Here is a 19,318-nt window from a genome sequence, read left to right as displayed (position 1 = left end):
CCATTCTTACTAGAAGCTACTCTAAATACACATTTGAAGAAATCTGAAAGTCCCTTCAAAGAAGTCTTAAAGAAAAGTTTCTAAGTGGACAATCTTCAAGGTACTGTGAATAAAGAGGATGATTTGAAATCCTTATATAGAGAAGCTAACAAGGAGATGAAAGAAGCAAACATGCCTCTAAGGATGTGGAATACAAATTCAAAGCAATTAAGGGAACTTATCAAAGAAGATTTCCCTGAAACTGAAATTCCTGATTGCAACAATATGCTGGGACTTAACTGGAACACACAGGAAGATACTTTGAGCCTCAAAAGGATAAACAATAAATCATGCAGTACACTCACTAAACGTAGTTTACTGTCAGAGGTATCACAATGTTTTGATCCTCTAGGACTCGTCTCACCAATTACCATAAAAGGTAAAATGCTTATGCAAGATGCATGGAAGCTCAAAATTGGATGGGATGAGAACTTGCCTCTAGAAATGAGTCAAGCATGGGATGAAATATCCAAGGAGTTTAAACAACTTCATCAAATTAAATTTCCCAGACAAATAGGTCAAGAGGGAAACAAGTACACATTACATGTGTTCTGTGATGCGTCAACCAGAGGTTATGGCGCTGTAGCTTACATGAGTAATGCTGAAGGAAGTACACTAATTACTTCAAAGGCCAGGGTAGCACCCTTGAAGGTCAGAACAGTACCACAATTGGAACTGACAGCACTCTATGTAGGTACAAAATTAGCTGTCTATCTCAACAAAGTACTTGATCATCTCACTATTGAGAAAACCGTGATCTGGAGTGATAATGAGGCAGTTCTCCAGTGGTTAAGAAATAATAAGAGTAAGTTGGTCTATGTACAGAACAGAGTAGCAGAAATAAAAGAGATGCAGAGAGATTATCTCTTTCTTCACGTCTCTACCCAAGAGAATCCAGCTGACATGTTGTCACGTGGCGTCCCACTCAAGAAATTTGTGGATAATAAATTATGGCTCCACGGACCGAACTGGCTCTCTAATGAAAATAACTGGCCTCAGCAAAAAGCTCACATTATGCCAGAAGAAACAGTCTGCTTGAACACAGCAGAAATAAGTTGTGTAAATACTGCAGACACAACAGAAATAGTCATTGATGGATCTAAATACTCATCTTTGGGTAAACTCTTAAGAGTTACAGCTCTTGTCTTTAAATTCATTAAAGGAATAAAACCTGATTATGAATGTCTTGAACCCATTAAATACTGGATGAAACTAATACAGAAAGATGTTTTCTCTACAGAATATAAATTTCTAGAAACACAAGATAAATCCCCAAAGAAACCTGTTATGATTAATTCTTTAGGACTTTATCTCGACTCAGAAAAGATTATGAGATGTCGAGGAAGAATTCACAATTCTTCACTACCTAAAGAAGCCATACATCCATTATTGATCCCCAAGAATCATTGGATCACCAAACTGATTGTGCAAAACGCCCACAGTAACGTGTTACACGGTGGAGTAGCTGACACACTTTGTCATATACGACAATCCTACTGGATACCTCAAGGTCGACAAAGTGTGAAAAAACAAATAAAGGACTGTATTACTTGTCGTCACTACGATATGCGAGTATGTCAGTATCCAGGTCCACCTCCATATCCCTCTGAAAGAGTTTGTCATATCACTCCATTTGAGGTGACAGGTGTAGATTATACTGGACCAATAATTTTAACCAACACTGTTGACAAAGTTCCCATCAAGGTGTACATCTGTTTGTTCACTTGTGCTACAACTAGAGCAGTACATCTAGAAGTAGCCACTGACATGTCTGCTGAAACCTTTATCAAATTATTCAGAAGGTTTGCAGCCAGAAGGGCATGTCCCAGACTGATGATTTCAGATAATGCAACGAACTTTGTTGCTGGTGCTGCTTACATAAACAAGATCTTTGATCAACCAGAAGTACAACAGATGCTGAATCAACGCAGATGTCGTTGGAGATACATTCCTCCTAAATCTCCATGGCACGGCGGATTTTATGAAAGAATGATCGGCATTGTAAAACGTTGTTTAAGGAAGACTCTTCATCGTCAGAGAATAGACTTAGAAGAATTCCGTACAGTTGTGACTGAAATAGAAAATAGAGTCAACAACAGACCTCTAACTTATGTTACCGATGATCTGGACAATTTAGAAGTGTTAAGTCCATCTCATTTACTCCATGGCAGAAGGCTCGAACCTGTTCCTCCCATGAATGATAAAGAAATCATAGAGGATCCTACTTATTTCGAACCTGAGCAACTCAGACGTAAATTCAAACACCTTAATAAAGTGATTGAACATTGGGAGAAAATTTGGCGAGAAGACTATCTCACCTCATTGAGAGAACACTTCTATGGAGCTGGTGTTCCTGAAAATCATAAGTCCTTAAGACCTGGTGACATAGTGATTATCGACAATGATGGTCCGAGGTCCCAATGGCCACTTGGAAAAATTGTGACCATATATCCTGATGCAAATGGAATCATCAGGACAGTTGATGTTTTGAGCAAAGGTGTAGTGAATAAGCGGACAATAAATAAACTAGTGCCGTTAGAATTACACAGTGTTGAAAACAAAATTAGTGATTCTCCAGAAACCGCACAGACTAAAGCTGTTCAGAAAAGACAAGCAGCAGTGGTGGCGAGTGAGAAAATCAAATTAATGTTAAGTGATGAATAGTTCACCTGCAGCGAACCTCCGCCGCCCCCCAGTGTGGAGAAATTTTCTCCAGGAGGGGGGTATCGGCCCCCTTCAGCCCCCTTCAGCCCTTCAGCACCTCTCAGCCCTGAGGGGCCACTCGAAGGGGCGAGCGTCTTGTTTACTGCTAGAGTGAGTAATTGATCACAGATGCCGTATGCGTGGTCAAATGACCTCTGCTCCTTGCAGTCCAGTGTTGCAAAGTGTATTTTTATAAGAGACAGTGCATCTCTTACTTTAGCAGGACAATTAAGGAAAATCCTGCTCCCACTTTATTACCATAGTAAAGCTAGTGTACATTGTTGTCTATGATTAAGACAGCAAGAAACAAACATTCTGCTTTGCTTCATCGAGGAGGTGACAAGGATGCAAGGTACTAGGTCAGCGTTTTTTTTTTGTGCTGGGGGCAGTGACGGCATGGAGCACTGTGGCGTCTGGCAGATTACTTTTGACTCTAGAGAGAGTCACACTGACGCCAGGATAACCAGCAAAGGACACTGATCTGTGCGTTAGTGTGAACAAAGTGTCTCTAACACAAACACTTAATAGAAGTGTGATCAGCTTCTATTGTGATACATTGTGAACAATAAAGACATATCTTGTGGAACATAGTGTACCAGTGTGCGTTTCCTAGACAATGGAAGACGTGGACATCCAAGGACACTTCAGCTTCTATCAAGTCACCGATATCTGTCGAAGGTGTTGAGAACACCATAGCTCACGTTACAAAGAGCAAGGTATGTTACGAATTTCTTGTAGATCGGGGGATTGCACAATTCTTGAGTCACAAGGAGTTTGTAATCAACCTATAATCGGCAGTAAGGTGTGGACTTTTGAGTCCAAACAAGTAAGTATTCGTCAGCCATCATCGAATGAAATATGCTGACATAACACCCCCTAGGGGTAATTTATACTTACAAATTGTATCTCTTGACAGCCCACTGTTGTGATGGTTTCGACAGCTTCTAGACCTCGTCTGCAGGGGCGGCTGTGTAGACGATTTGCTGTCATTTATCAGCTAAGTGTTCATTATATATAATTATATCTTAGCTGGTAAGGCCAAATTCTCAACAGCTTTCGCCCAAAATTAATTGCAATAAGTCGCTTAAATTTGAGACGCCAGTTGCTTTATACTTTTCCTAGAAAGTCTTTGACTGTAGCCTTTTAAAATATGCACAATATTTCCAGTTTGGCGCCTGGTGTTTGGCAGGGATATATTGATATGCTCTGACTCTGATAAACGATATATACGTTGGTATTTTCTCCTTTCCTCTATCCTTTCATTTAATTATTTCGCAAAAGCACACTATTCCTTCGTCCGAACAAGTGTACGTATCGTCAATTTAAAATCCAGTAAAGCAGATTGACCGTGAAATAAACCAGGTACACCATTTGTTTCTGCGACTTACGGTGTCAGGTAGGTGTTCAAGAGTATGATCTGTGCGTCGATATTCAGTGATAATTGAACAAGCAATATATCAGCAGCATTGTAAAAGCAGTCTGGGTAATTAGTGCAAAGTATATATATATATATATATATATATATATATATATATATATATATATATATATATATATATATATATATATATATATATATATATATATATATATATGGGGTCCACCTCTGGTGTAACTTGTGGGACCCATAGCCTCGGAGAAGTGGATAAAAAGGCTTCAAGGAAGAATATTTGGATTTCTTCCTGAAGCCTTTTGAATATTCCACTTCCCCTACCACCCCATCTTTTAACATATTTTTTTTTTACCAATAGGAATATTTTATTACATAATACGGTACAGAAGATTTAAGAGATACATTGTTGATATAAAGGTGGCATATAAGGTACATGTTGTTACGTGTGTATCACCGATTATAAGGCGAAAATCTCATCCAGCTCCTCAGAGCTGGGGCGTGTGCCCAAAATACAGCAGGCATTACCCCTTTGAACAACCGCACTGAGCCGCTGGAACAGAAAACTAGCTGCCCTGGGATCCCTAGTTACCCTGATGAGTCTTTTTCCCAGCTCCTTAAGGAATTTAGATGCACTCTTTCCCCCTGAGCCAAGGATCTCTGAGCCTATGGGAACAAACATATAATTATGGGCAAGTTCTCCATATTTTCTAGACTTTTGGGACTCCCTGAAGCTGGCAGCTGCCCCTCCTTTCTCCCTGGTGTATTGGAGATAGGTATCAGCCAAGGTAGATGCACATGTATAGTCCCACACCACCTGCTATATATGCTATATATATATATATAAATATATATATATATATATATATATATATATATATATATATATATATATATATATATATATATATATAAATATATATATATATATATATATATATATATATATATACCATCAACAAACGCCTAACACAAGCAGGACGAACTACGCAGACAGTACATTAACAATCACCAGGTAATAGTAATACATACAATGTACTGTAGCTCAATGCAGTTTAGCAGTGTAATGCATTATAGCAAAATAACAATTACTCGTATACAGGTTCCCACATTATGAACACAGTTACACAAACAAATGCCTCTTGTACCTGGGCATAAATGAAGTCTCTGGACAAGCAACAGTCCAAGAAAATAAAGACAAAAGTATTCATAAGAGAGTAGTTTTTAGTACCTGAAAATTCCATTCACAAGATATTTACAGTAGGTGCAGAAAGTATATTATTAGCAGAGTAATAACAATAATGAGCGACAGAGCAAGAGCCATTAACTACACTTGGTTTTACATTTGAAGACTGACCAATTTGTACGAGTGAATTCGAGCAGCATCAGTGGCGTCTGCCAGCCAGTCAGGTGTGAGAGCACAGACTTAACTTAAGCTGGGGTTAAGCTCGCACCCAATTTCTTGGTGTTTGATCTGAACAGCGACTCAGAGCAGAGGGGCCACAAATAAACTGCTCTAACCTGACTGCCAGTTTGACTGGCCTTTAGAGTATACTCAAATGAGTGAATAATCTGTAACATCCTCGGTGCACACCACACACACACACACACACACACACACACACACACACACACACACACACACACACACACACACACACACACACACACACACACACACACACACACACACACACACACACACACACGCAGCATATGGGCGCCTATCAAACCTCAGAACAGCATTCCGACATCTTAATAAGGAATCATTCAGGACCCTGTACACCGTGTACGTTAGGCCCATATTGGAGTATGCGGCACCAGTTTGGAACCCACACCTAGCCAAGCACGTGAAGAAACTAGAGAAAGTGCAAAGGTTTGCAACAAGACTAGTCCCAGAGCTAAGAGGTATGTCCTACGAGGAGAGGTTAAGGGAAATCAACCTGACGACACTGGAGGACAGGAGAGATAGGGGGGACATGATAACGACATACAAAATACTGAGAGGAATTGACAAGGTGGACAAAGACAGGATGTTCCAGAGATTGGACACAGTAACAAGGGGACACAGTTGGAAGCTGAAGACACAGATGAATCACAGGGATGTTAGGAAGTATTTCTTCAGCCACAGAGTAGTCAGTAAGTGGAATAGTTTGGGAAGCGATGTAGTGGAGGCAGGATCCATACATAGCTTTAAGCAGAGGTATGATAAAGCTCACGGCTCAGGGAGAGTGACCTAGTAGCGATCAGTGAAGAGGCGGGGCCAGGAGCTCGGAATCGACCCCCGCAACCTCAACTAGGTGAGTACACACACACACACACACACACACACACACCCACACACATATATATATATATACATATATATATATATATATATATATATATATATATATATATATATATATATATATATATATATATATATATATATATACGCATGCACATACAACAGGCCTAGTGTCTAATCGACATGTGCCTAGGACCAAATGGTAACTAACTAACACACACACACACACACACACACATACACACATATATACGCATGCAATACAACAGGCCTAGTGTCTAATCGACATGTGCCTAGGACCAAATGGTAACTAACACACACACACACACACACACACACACACACACACACACACACACAGGGTGACGGCAGTAAGACAAGAGAGAGAGGGGTGGGTAGCTTGCATTTTCTTGGACTGTAGGAAGACTTTTCAAACAGTTCCACACAAGAGATTAGTGCAAAAGCAGGAGGACCAAGCAGGGATAACAGAGAAGGCATTACAATGGATCAGGAAATACCTGACAGGAAGACATCAACGAGTCATGGTAAATGGCGAAGTGTCAGAGTGGGCGCTTGTAACGAGCGGGGTGCCACAAGGGTCAGTCCTAAGACCGGTGCTGTTTCTGGTATTTGTGAACCGCATGACGGAAGGAATAAACTCCGAAGTGTTCCTGTTTGCAGATGATGTGAAGATGATGAGAAAAATTCAATCGGAAGAGGACCAGGCAGAACTACACAGGGATCTGGACAGGCTGCAGGCCTAGTCCAGCAAATGGCTAATGGAGCTCAACTCCACAAGAGCAAAGTCATGAAGATTGGGGAAGGGCAAAGAACACCACATACGGAGTAAAATCTGGAGGCCCGGAGCCTACAAACCTCACTCAAGGAAAAGATTTTGGGGTGAGTATAACACCAGGCACATCTCCTGAGGCACGCAGCAAGCAAATAACTGCTGCAGCATACGAGTGCCTGGCAATCCTAAGAACAGCATTCCGACATTTAAATAAGGAGACATTCAGGACCCTGTACACTGTGTACGATAGGCCCATATTGGAGTATGCAGCGCCAGTTTGGAACCCTCAGCAAGAAAAGCATGTAAGGAAATGAGAGAATATGCAGTGGTTTGCAACAAGACTAGTCCCGGAGCTAAAGGGTATGTCCTACAGGAAGAGGTTAAAGGAAATCGACTTGACGACACTGGAAGACAGGAGAGTTAGGGGGAACATGATAACGACATATAATATACTGAGAGGAATCGACAAGGTGGACAGAGACAGGATGTTCCAGAGATGGGACACAGCAACAAGGGGTTACAGTTGGATGTTGCAGACTCAGATGAACCACAGGGATGTTAGGAAGTACTTCTTCAGTCACAGAGTTGTCAGGAAGCGGAGCAGTCTGGGAAGAGATGCAGTGGAGGCAGGATCCATACATAGCTTCAAGAAGAGGTATGATAAAGATCATGGAGTGGGAAGAGAGACCAAGTAGCAGCAAATGAAGAGGAGGGGCCAGGAGCTATGAATCGACCCCAGCAACCACAACTAGGTTAGTACAACTAGGTGAGTACACACACACACATCATACACACACACACACACACACACACACACACACACACACACACACCGGACTGGGGTTCGTACGTCAGGTTGCGTGCGGCCAGCAGTAACAGCCTGGTTGATAAGACCCTGGTCCACTATGAGGCCTGGTCTCAGACCGAGCCGCGGGGACGTTGACCCCCGAAACCCTCTCCAGGTAAACTCCAGGTAAACACACACATGCACACAAACACACACACACACATTAAACAACAGACCTGTGTCACTAGCGTGTATAGTATGCAAAGTCATGGAGAAGATCATCAGGAGGAGAGTGGTGGAGCACCTGGAAAGAAACAAGCATATAATCGACAACCAGCACGGTTTCAAGGAAGGAAAATCCTGTGCCACAAATCTACTGGAGTTTTATGACAAGGTGACAGAAGTAAGACAAGAGAGAGAGGGGTGAATAGACCGCATTTTCTTGGACTACAAGAAGGCCTTCAACACAGTTCCCCACAAGAGGTTATTGCAAAAGCTAGAGGATCAGGCACACATAACACGAAAGGCACTACAATGGATCAGAGAATACCTGACAGTGAGGCAACAACGAGTCATGGTACGTGAAGAGGTATCAGCGTGGGCGGCTGTGACAAGCGAGGGTCCACATGGGTGGAACCCCTGTGGAATATACCAAACATATACCAAAAACACCCCTGTGAGGTGTTTTTGGTATATGTGAATGACATAACGGAAGGGATAGACTCAGAAGTGTCCTTGTTTGCAGATGATTTGAAGTTTATGAGGAGAATCAAATCGGTCGAGGATCAGGCAGAACCACAAAGAGACCTGGACAGGCTACAAGCCTGGTTCAGCAACTGGCTCCTTGAATTTAACCCTGCCAAATGCAGTCATGAAGATCGGGGAAGGGCAAAGAAAACCGCAGACACAGTATAGTCTAGGTGGCCAAAGACTGTCAACCTCACACCAGTTTGGAATCCACACCTGGTCAAGCACGTCAAGAAATTAGAGAAAGAGCTGTTTAATTGAAGATTTTTTTCGTAGCAACATTGACGGGTTCACTGCCTGCTCACAAGGAAAATGTGCGCCTCAACGTGATCCAGCATTTTACAGGTACGAATCTCTATTTTTTTAAATTGTCAACAAACTTCTAAACATATGTCAGTCCTTGTTCACAGGACAGTGTGTGTCCTGTGAACAAGATACACCAGCGTACTACGGCTCTGAAATTTACAATTTATTTTCTCCTCGTTAGTTTCACATTATCTTCCATCAGGGATATCTCTGCCTCTATGTCGTTCGCACTGTCGTTCATGTTTACGAGAAATAGTACTGGTCCCAGTATTGACCCAGCACTGCGCCCTACTCGTAACAATTGATTATTGTAGCACCTCTTCCAGGACAGGAGGACAATGGCAAAAGCCATCAATTTGGAAGTAAGACAGGGATAGCAGATGGTGTTTAAATAAAAAGTTTCCCACAAGGCTGGACTTTATCAAGTGCTCGATAAAACCCAGCCATGGGCGTAACGTATTTAAGGATCCTCTGCTACCCGTGTCTTTATTCCCTCTTCCAGAAGAGTCACTTGTTATGTCGTACTCGTTAAGGATGACTTGAACCATTTTTTTGGTTATATAATTATTTAAGCTTATTTCTCTTTTTTTTTTTAAGTCTCTTGTGCGGTACAGTGACGACGGCCTTCTTACACGATAAAAATGTACAGCCAACTCATGTCTCTCTCTCTCTCGCCTTCTGTCTCTGTCTCTGTCTCTGCCTGTCTGTCTCTGTCTCTGTCTGCCTGTTTGCCTGTCTGTCTGTCTGTCTCTCTGTCTCTCTGCTTCTCTGCCTCTCTCTCTCTCTCTCTCTCTCTCTCTCTCTCTCTCTCTCTCTCTCTCTCTCTCTCTCTCTCTCTCTCTCTCTCTCTCTCTCTCTCTCTCTCTCTCTCCCTTCCTGTCTTATATAATTCAATTAATTTTCCTCATCATAGAAGTCAAACAAGTTTGTAAGACAGGATTTACTGTGCGTAAAACAATGCTGTTTGTTGTTTATGTACATGATTCCCGTCAGAATCTCAACCACACTTCTAGTGATTATTTTTGCTTTAAAAATCCATGTTGTTTATGTCAGAGAAACCAGCCTGTAAATTCATGCTGTATATGTCAGAGAAATCAGCGTGCGACTTCATGCTGTCCATGACATTAACACGGGCCAGGAGCTTCATGCTGCTCTTCTCACACGCTTTGTAAATATTCTTAAATATTGAGAAAACATTTACTGTATTTCTGGCAAATATCAATTTATTTTTTGAGAGAGAGAGAGAGAGAGAGAGTGTGTGTGTGTGTGTGTGTGTGTGTGTGTGTGTGTGTGTGTGTGTGTGTGTGTGTGTGTGTGTGTGTGTGTGTGTGTGTGTGTGTGTGTGTGTGTGTGTGTGTGTGCACTCTCCTAGTTGTTCTCACCTAGTTGAGGTTGCAGGGGTCGAGTCCGAGCTCCTGCTCCGCCTCTTCACTGATCGCTACTAGGTTACTCTCCCTGAACCGTGAGCTTTATCATACCTCTGCTTAAAGCTATGTATAGATCCTGCCTCCACTACATCGCTTCCCAAACTATTGCCGTCAGGTTGATTTCTCTTAACCTCTCCTCGTAGGACATACCTCTTAGCTCTGGGACTAGTCTTGTTGCAAACCTTTGCACTTTCTCTAGTTTCTTTACGAGCTTGGCTAGGAGTGGGTTCCAAACTGGTGCCGCATACTCCAATATGGGCCTAACGTACACTGTGTACAGGGTCCTGAACGATTCCTTATTAAGATGTCGGAATGCTGTTCGGAGGATTGCTAGGCGCCCATATGCTGCAGCCGTTATTTGGTTGATGTACTCTTCAGAAGATGTGCCTGGTGTTATACTCACCCCAAGATTTTTTCCTTGAGTGAGGTTTGTAGTCTCTGGCCCCCTAGACTGTACTCCGTCTGCGTTCTTCTTTGCCCTTCCCCAATCTTCATGGCTTTGCACTTGGTGGGATTGAACTCCAGGAGCCAATTGCTGGACCAGGTCTGCAGCCTGTCCAGATCCCCTTGTAGTTCTGCCTGGTCTTCTGGTGAATTCTTCTCATCAACTTCACGTCATCTGCAAACATGGGCACCTCTGAGTCTATTCCTTCCGTCATGTCGTTCACAAATACCAGAAACAGCACTGGTCTTAGGACTGACCCCTGTGGGACCCCGCTGGTCACAGGTGCCCACTCTGACACCTCGCCACGTACCTTGACTCGCTGCTGTCTTCTTGACAAGTATTCCCTGATCCATTGCAGTGCCTTCCCTGTTATCCCTGCTTGGTCCTCCAGTTTTTGCACCAATCTCTTGTGTGGAACTGTGTCAAACGCCTTCTTACAGTCCAAGAATATGCAATCCACCCACCCCTCTCTCTCTCTCTTGCCTTACTGCTGTCACCATGTCATAGAACTCCAGTAGGTTTGTGACAGAGGATTTTCTGTCCCTGAAACCATGTTGGCTGCTGTTAATGAGATCATTCCTTTCTAGGTGTTCCACCACTCTTCTGATAATCTTCTCCATGATTTTGCATACTATACATGTCTGTGACACTGGTCTGTAGTTTAGTGCTTCATGTCTGTCTCCTTTTTTAAAGATCGGGACTACATTTGCTGTCTTAAATGCCTCAGGCAATCTCCCTGTTTCGATAGATGTATTGAATATTGTTGTTAGGGATACACATAGCGCCTCTGCTCCCTCTCTCAGGACCCATGGGGAGATGTTATCTGGCCCCATTGCCTTTGAGGTATCTAGCTCACTCTGAAGCCTCGTCACTTCTTCCTCGGTTGTGTGCACTGTGTCCAGCACTTGGTGGTGTGCCCCACCTCTCCGTCTTTCTGGAGTCCCTTCTGTCTCCTCTGTGAACACTTCTTTGAATCTCTTGTTGAGTTCCTCACATACTTCACGGTCATTTCTTGTTGTCTCTCCTCCTTCCTTCCTTAGCCTGATTACCTGGTCCTTGAATGTTGTTTTCCTCCTGATGTGGCTGTACAACAGTTTCGGGTCAGATTTGGCTTTCGCTGCTATGCCGTTTTCATATTGTCTTTGGGCCTCCTTTCTTATCTGTGCATATTCATTTCTGGCTCTACGACTGCTCTCCTTATTCTCCTGGGTCCTTTGCCTTCTATATTTCTTCCATTCCCTAGCACACTTGGTTTTTGCCTCCCTGCACCTTTGGGTGAACAATGGGCTCATCCTGGCTTTTTCATTATTCCTGTTACCCTTGGGTACAAACCTCTCCTCAGTCTCCTTGTATATTATTGCTACATATTCCATCATCTCATTAACTGGCTTCCCTGCCAGTTCTCTGTCCCACTGAACCCCGTTCAGGAAGTTCCTCATTCCCGTGTAGTCCCATTTCTTGCAGTTTAGCTTCATTCATCCTGGCCTTTTTGCTTCTCCCTCTACTTGTAGATCTACTGTGTATTCGAAGCTTAAAACCACATGATCGCTTGCCCCAAGGGGTCTTTCATATGTGATGTCCTCGATATCTGCACTACTCAAAGTGAATACTAAGTCCAGCCTTGCTGGCTCATCCTCTCCTCTCTCTCTTGTAATGTCCCTTACGTGTTGGTACATGAAGTTTTCCAGTACCACCTCCATCATCTTAGCCCTCCATGTATCTTGGCCCCTATGTGGCTCCAAGTTCTCCCAATCGATCTCCTTGTGGTTAAAGTCACCCATGATCAGGAGCTTCGCCCTGCATGCATGAGCTCTTCTGGCCACTGCAGCCAGTGTGTCAACCATCGCTCTACTGCTCTCGTTGTACTCTTGCCTTGGCCTCCTGCTGGTCGGTGGTGGGTTATACATCACTGCTATTAACACCTTGGCACGTCCAGAGTGAAGCGTTCCCGCTATGTAATCACTTTCTTCTCCGCTGTCTCCTCTCTCCAGCTCATCAAAATTCCATCAGATTTTGATCAGCAATGCCACTCCTCTACCCCCCTTGTTCCCTCTGTCTTTCCTCAGGATCTGGTATCCCATTGGAAATATGGCATCTGTTATCAAACCTGTAAGCTTGGTTTCTGTGAAAGCTATGATGTCCGGTGATGCCTCTTTGACTCTTTCGTGCCACTCCTCCAACTTATTTGTTATTCCATCAGCGTTTGTGTACCATACCTTCAGTTTCCTTTCCAACACTGTGGTTTGGGGGGCTGTGAGGGTGGGAGACCTGGTAGCATACTGTGGGATTCTAGAACTCGGTGTTGGGTGGTAACTGTGGGTATGGATTGTAGTGTGTGTTGGGATGGTGTGATAGCTTGTGGGGTTCTGAGAATAGTTTTGCGTGTGCTTGCCCTTGCTGCTCTGTTCTGCTCTGACTGACCTCTGCTGGTTCCATCCTTGTCTCCTTTCCTAGCTCCTTTCGCTTTTTTGTCTTCTCCCTCAGCTGCTGTCATTCTGTCTGTGTTCTGTCTCTATCTAGGAACACCCTCTTGTACTCTTGCGAGTATTTCAACCGTGGTTTCTCTTGGAGGATCCTGTTCCGCAATGTTTCCGTCCTGAGTATCAGCTTGATTGGTCGGTTTCTCCCCTTCGAGTTCCCCCATGTTCTCTGAAAATATACAATCTCATCCATCTCTTCACCTATTTCTGTGATGATTTTCTCAATCTCCTTTCTTTTTTCCTGCCACCTTTGAGGGTGTGTCCTTTCCTCTCTCTCCTGAAGCCCATGGACAAACACTGATTTTGCCCTTTCCTCCTCCCATTGCCTCACCCTCTGTGACTCTGGATCCTGCCTGTATGTGGTCATTTTCTCCCTTGATTTTTCTAGTGGCTCTTGATAGCATGGTTGGGCATCAGCACTCGACCTATCACCCTCTCCATCTGCACCCAGCTGTTCTTCTCTTTCACTCCTTGGCCCTTCTTGGCAGGCTGATATGACCTTAGCATAATTAATATCTCCTTACTGTTCGGCCTCTCAGCTTCATATGTTGTGTCTTCTCTGGTCATTGCCCCTGTAACTCGCTTCAGCCTATTTATCTCAACTTCTAGGACCCTGCAGTTTCGACTTGTGCCTCCCGATTCTTTGTCTCCTTCTCCAACCTCTTTTCCAATTTCACAGAGAGCCCATTCTCCATTTTTTTCAGAAAGCTCTCCTAATTTTCTCTCCCACTCTTGTTCCATCCTTTTCCACTGCTCCTCCATCCACTCGTCTCTACCAGAACCATTCTCATCTGATCCCTGGTTCCTGCGAGTCCCCACCATTTTTTTTTGTGAGAGAGAGAGAAGGAGAGAGAAGGGAAGGGTAGGAGAGGGGGAGAGTGAGAAGGAAAAATGGGGAAGAGATAGAGAGAGAGAGAGAGAGAAGGGAAGGTAGAAGGAGAGAGGGGGAGAGTGAGAAGGAAAAAGGGTTTAGAGAGAGTGAGAGAGAGAGAGAGGGGGAGAGAGAGAGAAGGGAAGGGTAGGAGAAGGGGAGAGTGAGAAGGGAAAATGGGGAAGAAAGAGAGTGAGAGAGAGAGAGAGAGAGAGAGAGAGAGAGAGAGAGAGAGAGAGAGAGAGAGAGAGAGAGAGAGAGAGAGAGAGAGAGAGAGAGAGAGAGAGAGAAAGAGAGAGAGAGAAGGCAAAGAGAGGGGAGAGAGGGGAGAGAGAGGGAGAGAGAGAGGATGAGAGAGAGGGGGATAGAGGGGGAGAAGAGGGAAAGAGGGGGGAGATGGAAGAGAGAGAGGATAGGGGGAGAGAGAGGAGAGGAGGGGAGAGAGATGGGAAAAGGGAGAGGGGAGAGATAATGAGAGGGGAGAGATGTTAGAGGGGGAGAGATGTTAGAGGGGAGGAGGTGTTAGAGGGAAGAGATGTTAGAGGGGAGAGATGGGAAAGGGGAGAGAGAGATAGGTAGAGAGTGATAGGTAGAGAGAGAGAGATAGGTAAAGAGTGAGATAGGTAGAGAGAGATAGGTAGAAAGAGATAGGTAGAGAGATAGGAAGAGAGGGAGACAGGTAGTGAGAGAAGGAGAGAGAAGGAGCAAGGTTTAGATGGTCAGTTCACAGGAAGGTGTGAAATCCTGTGTATGTGTGTGTGTTTGCGTGTGTACTACAGCTTACAAGTGCTTGTTCCTGTGTGTGTGTGTGTGTGTGTGTGTGTGTGTGTGTGTGTGTGTGTGTGTGTGTGTGTGTGTGTGTGTGTGTGTGTGTGTGTATGTGTGTGTGTGTGTGTGTGTGTGTGTGTGTGCTAATAAATACGGTAAATACCAGTAATTCTAAGCTTCCCAATGCTTCTAACACTTATCGATTCTACTTATAAAATACAGAAAGTAGCTAGATTGTAAAATTTAGCTTGTCTCAGCTAAAGTGTCTGATGTTACCCCTCACTACCGCTTTACTCCTTGCACTCTCGTCTATGCTATTTCTACTCTAATTCTGTAATAGCTTGCAGGAGTGAGTGACCAGTATCTAACAGTGATGCAAGACCAGAACTCAACCCTGCAACATGCAACCTCAACAGGTGAGCAATACTTGCACTGGCAGCGGTGTGATGACAAGTTGCTAGATGCTGATGACGTAGTCGTCGTACATAGGCCTTCTCTCACTATTTTGTAACTCCTTCACCCGTGATGTTTATAACCATATATGCTCGTGCATCCTGCGTTCCTCAAGTGATTTCACTTTTCACTTATGGCAGAATACACTTCACATTCGGTGTTACACTTTATATGTATAATGGCATACAACTGTTGTGACGTCACTGCTTCAGCAGGCCTACTACTGCCACCTTCCCTTGTTGTATATTTTATTTTTCCTTTCTCCTTTTGCTTATTAACTTCTTCACTCTCACTGTATGGTGTCTCACATTTCACTTGTTAACCAAACGCTGGTAATTGTTGAACACCCACTTCCACATTCACTTTGATCTTTGTATGTTTGAATCTGTGTGGCAACAGTGCCTAGTAGACCCACAACAGTTTGGGACTTTGAAAAATTAATGATTTCAGGCTTCCTCTCGACTTTTTTTAACTAATATCTTTAGTTATCACTCGTAGGATTGTTCACTGATGTTGTCACTACCACTGATTACTGCTAGCAGTTACTGCACACCTTTAAAACACTAAAGTTCTCGGAGCCTTGTGCACCCACGTCTGCACCCACCATGTGTATGTGTGTGTGTGTGTGTGTGTGTGTGTGTGTGTGTGTGTGTGTGTGTGTGTGTGTGTACTCACCTAGTTGAACTCACCTAGTTGAGGTTGCAGAGGTCTAGCCCAAGCTCCTGGCCCCACCTCTTCACTGGTCGCTACTAGGTCACTCTCCCTGAACCGTGAGCTTTATGATACCTCTGCTTAAAGCTATGTATGGATCCCGCCTCCACTACATCACTTCCCAAACTACTCCACTTCCTGACTACTCTGTGACTGAAGAAATACTTCCTAATATCCCTGTGCTTCATCTCTGTCTTCAACTTCCAACTGTGTCCTCTTGTTGTTGTGTCCCATCTCTGGAACATTCTGTCTTTGTCCATCTTGTCAATTCCTCTCAGTATTTTGTATGTCGTTATCATGTCTCCCCTATCTCTCCTGTCCTTCAGTGTCGTCAGGTCGATTTCCCTTAACCTCTCCTCGTAGGACATACCCCTTAGCTCTGGGACTAGTCTTGTTGCAAACCTTTGTACTTTCTCTAGTTTCTTTACGTGCTTGGCTAGGTGTGGGTTCCAAACTGGTGCCGCATACTCCAATATGGGCCTAATGTACACGGTGTACAGGGTCCTGAACGATTCCTTATTAAGATGTCGGAATGCTGTTCTGAGGTTTGCTAGGCGCCCATATGCTGCAGCAGTTATTTGGTTGATGTGGGCTTCAGGAGATGTGCTTGGTGTTATACTCACCCCAAGATCTTTTTCCTTGAGTAAGGTTTGTAGTCTCTGGCCCCCTAGACTGTACTCCGTCTGCGGTCTTCTTTGCCCTTTCCCAGTCTTCATGACTTTGCACTTGGTGGGGTTGAACTCCAGGAGCCAATTGCTGGACCAGGTCTGCAGGCTGTCCAGATCCCTTTGTAGATCTGCCTGGTCTTCAATCGAATGAATTCTTCTCATCAACTTTACGTCATCTGCAAACAGGGACACTTCGGAGTCTCTTCCTTCCGTCATGTCGTTCACAAATACCAGAAACAGCACTAACCCTAGGACTGACCCCTGTGGGACCCTGCTGGTCACAGGCGCCCACTCTGACACCTCACCACGTACCATGACTCGCTGCTGTCTTCCTGACAAGTATTCCCTGATCCATTGTAGTGCCTTCCCTGTTATCCCTGCTTGGTCCTCCAGTTTTTGCACCAATCTCTTGTGTGGAACTGTGTCAAACGCCTTCTTGCAGTCCAAGAATATGCAATCCACCCACCCCTCTCTCTCTCTCTTGTCTTACTGCTGTCACCATGTCATAGAACTCCAGTAGGTTTGTGACACAATATTTTCCATACCTGAAACCATGTTGGCTTCTGTTAATGAGATCATTCATTTCTAGGTGTTCCACCACTCTTCTCCTGATAATCTTCTCCATGATTTTGCATACTATACATGTCAGTGACACTGGTCTATAGTTTAGTGCTTCATGTCTGTCTCCTTTTTTAAAGATTGGGACTACATTTGCTGTCTTCCATACCTCAGGCAATCTCCGTGTTTCGATAGATGTATTGAATATTGTTGTTAGGGGTACTCATAGCGCCTCTGCTCCCTCTCTCAGGACCCATGGGGAGATGTTATCTGGCCCCATTGCCTTTGAGGTATCTAGCTCACTCAGAAGCCTCTTCACTTCTTCCTCGGTTGTGTGTACAGTGTCCAGCACTTGGTGGTGTACTCCACCTCTCCATCTTTCTGGAGTCCCTTCTGTCTCCTCTGTGAACACTTCTTTGAATCTCTTGTTGGGTTCCTCACATACTTCACGGTCATTTCTTGTTGTCTCTCCTCCTTCCTTCCTTAGCCTGATTACCTGGTCCTTGACTGTTGTTTTCCTCCTGATGTGGCTGTACAACAGTGTTGAGTCAGATTTGACTTTTGCCGCTCGGTCGTTTTGATATTGTCGTTGGGCCTCCCATCTTATCTGTGTGTGTGTGTGCGTGTGTGTGTGTGTGTGTGTGTGTGTGTGTGTGTGTGTGTGTGTGTGTGTGTGTGTGTGTGTGTTTGTGTTTGTGTGTGTGTGTGCGTGTGTGTGTGTGTGTGTGTGTGTGTGTGTGTGTGTGTGTGTGTGTGTGTGTGTGTGTGTGTGTGTGTTTGTGTGTGTGTGTGTGTGTGTGTGTACTCACCTAGTTGTGGTTGCAGTGGTAGGTTCAAAGCTCTTCGCCCTTCTTCTTCACTGGCCGCTACTACGTCACTCTTCCTGCTCCATGAGTTTTATCTACCTCTTCTTATGGGTATGTATGGATCCTGCCTCCACTACAACACTTCCCAGACTATTCCACTTCCTGACAAGTCTGTGACTGACTGATTCATCTGAGTCTTCAACTTCCAACTTTGACCCGTTGTTGCTGTGTCTCATCTCTGGAACATCCTGTGTCTGTCCAACTTGTCGATTCCTGTCAGTATTTGATATGTCGTTATCATATCCCCCCAATCTCTCCTGTCCTCCAGTGTCGTCAGGTCGTTTTCCCTTAACCTCTCTTCGTAAGAGACTAGTCTTGATTCACACCATTGCACTTAGAATTCTAAGGTGCCCTGTGACCTGGTGGCTAAAGCTCTCGTTTCACACGGCGAGGGTCTGGGATCGATTCCCGGCGAGGGTAGAAACATTGGGCGTGTTTCTTTACACCGGTTGTCTGTGTTCCCCATCAGTAAAATAGGAATCTGGGTGTTAGTCGACAGGTGTGGGTCGCATCCTGAGACAAAACTTATCTAATTTTCCTAAAATGCTCTGCATAACAAGCGGTTTTCTATAGAGCAGTATGTCATTGATGTCAGCTAGGCTTGTATACCTTATACATATACTTACAGTTAATAAAAATATTATTATAGTATTATATTATTATTCTCCAATTTCCTTACGTGCTCGGCTAGGTGTGGGTTCCAAACTGGTGCTGCATACTCCAATATGGGCCTAACGTACACGGTGTACAGGGTCCTGAGCGATTGCTTATTGGAACGTCGGAGTGCCATTCTTAGGTTTTGCTAGGCGCCCATTTGCTGCAGGAGATGTGCCCGGTGTTATACTCACTCAAAGATCCTTTTCCTTGAGCGAGGTTTATAGTCTCTGGCCACCTAGCTTCCTCTGCTGTCTTCTTTGCCCTTCCCGATTTTCATGACTTTGCACTTAGTGAGGTTGAACTCCAGGAGCCACTTGCTGGACCAGGCCTGCAGCTTGTTCAGATCCCTTTGTACTTCT

The sequence above is a fragment of the Cherax quadricarinatus genome, chromosome 7, assembly GCF_038502225.1.
Source record: "Cherax quadricarinatus isolate ZL_2023a chromosome 7, ASM3850222v1, whole genome shotgun sequence".
Lineage (NCBI taxonomy): Eukaryota > Metazoa > Arthropoda > Malacostraca > Decapoda > Parastacidae > Cherax > Cherax quadricarinatus.
The sequence above is the reverse complement of the archived record's forward strand: the minus strand, read 5'-3'. Positions refer to the sequence as shown.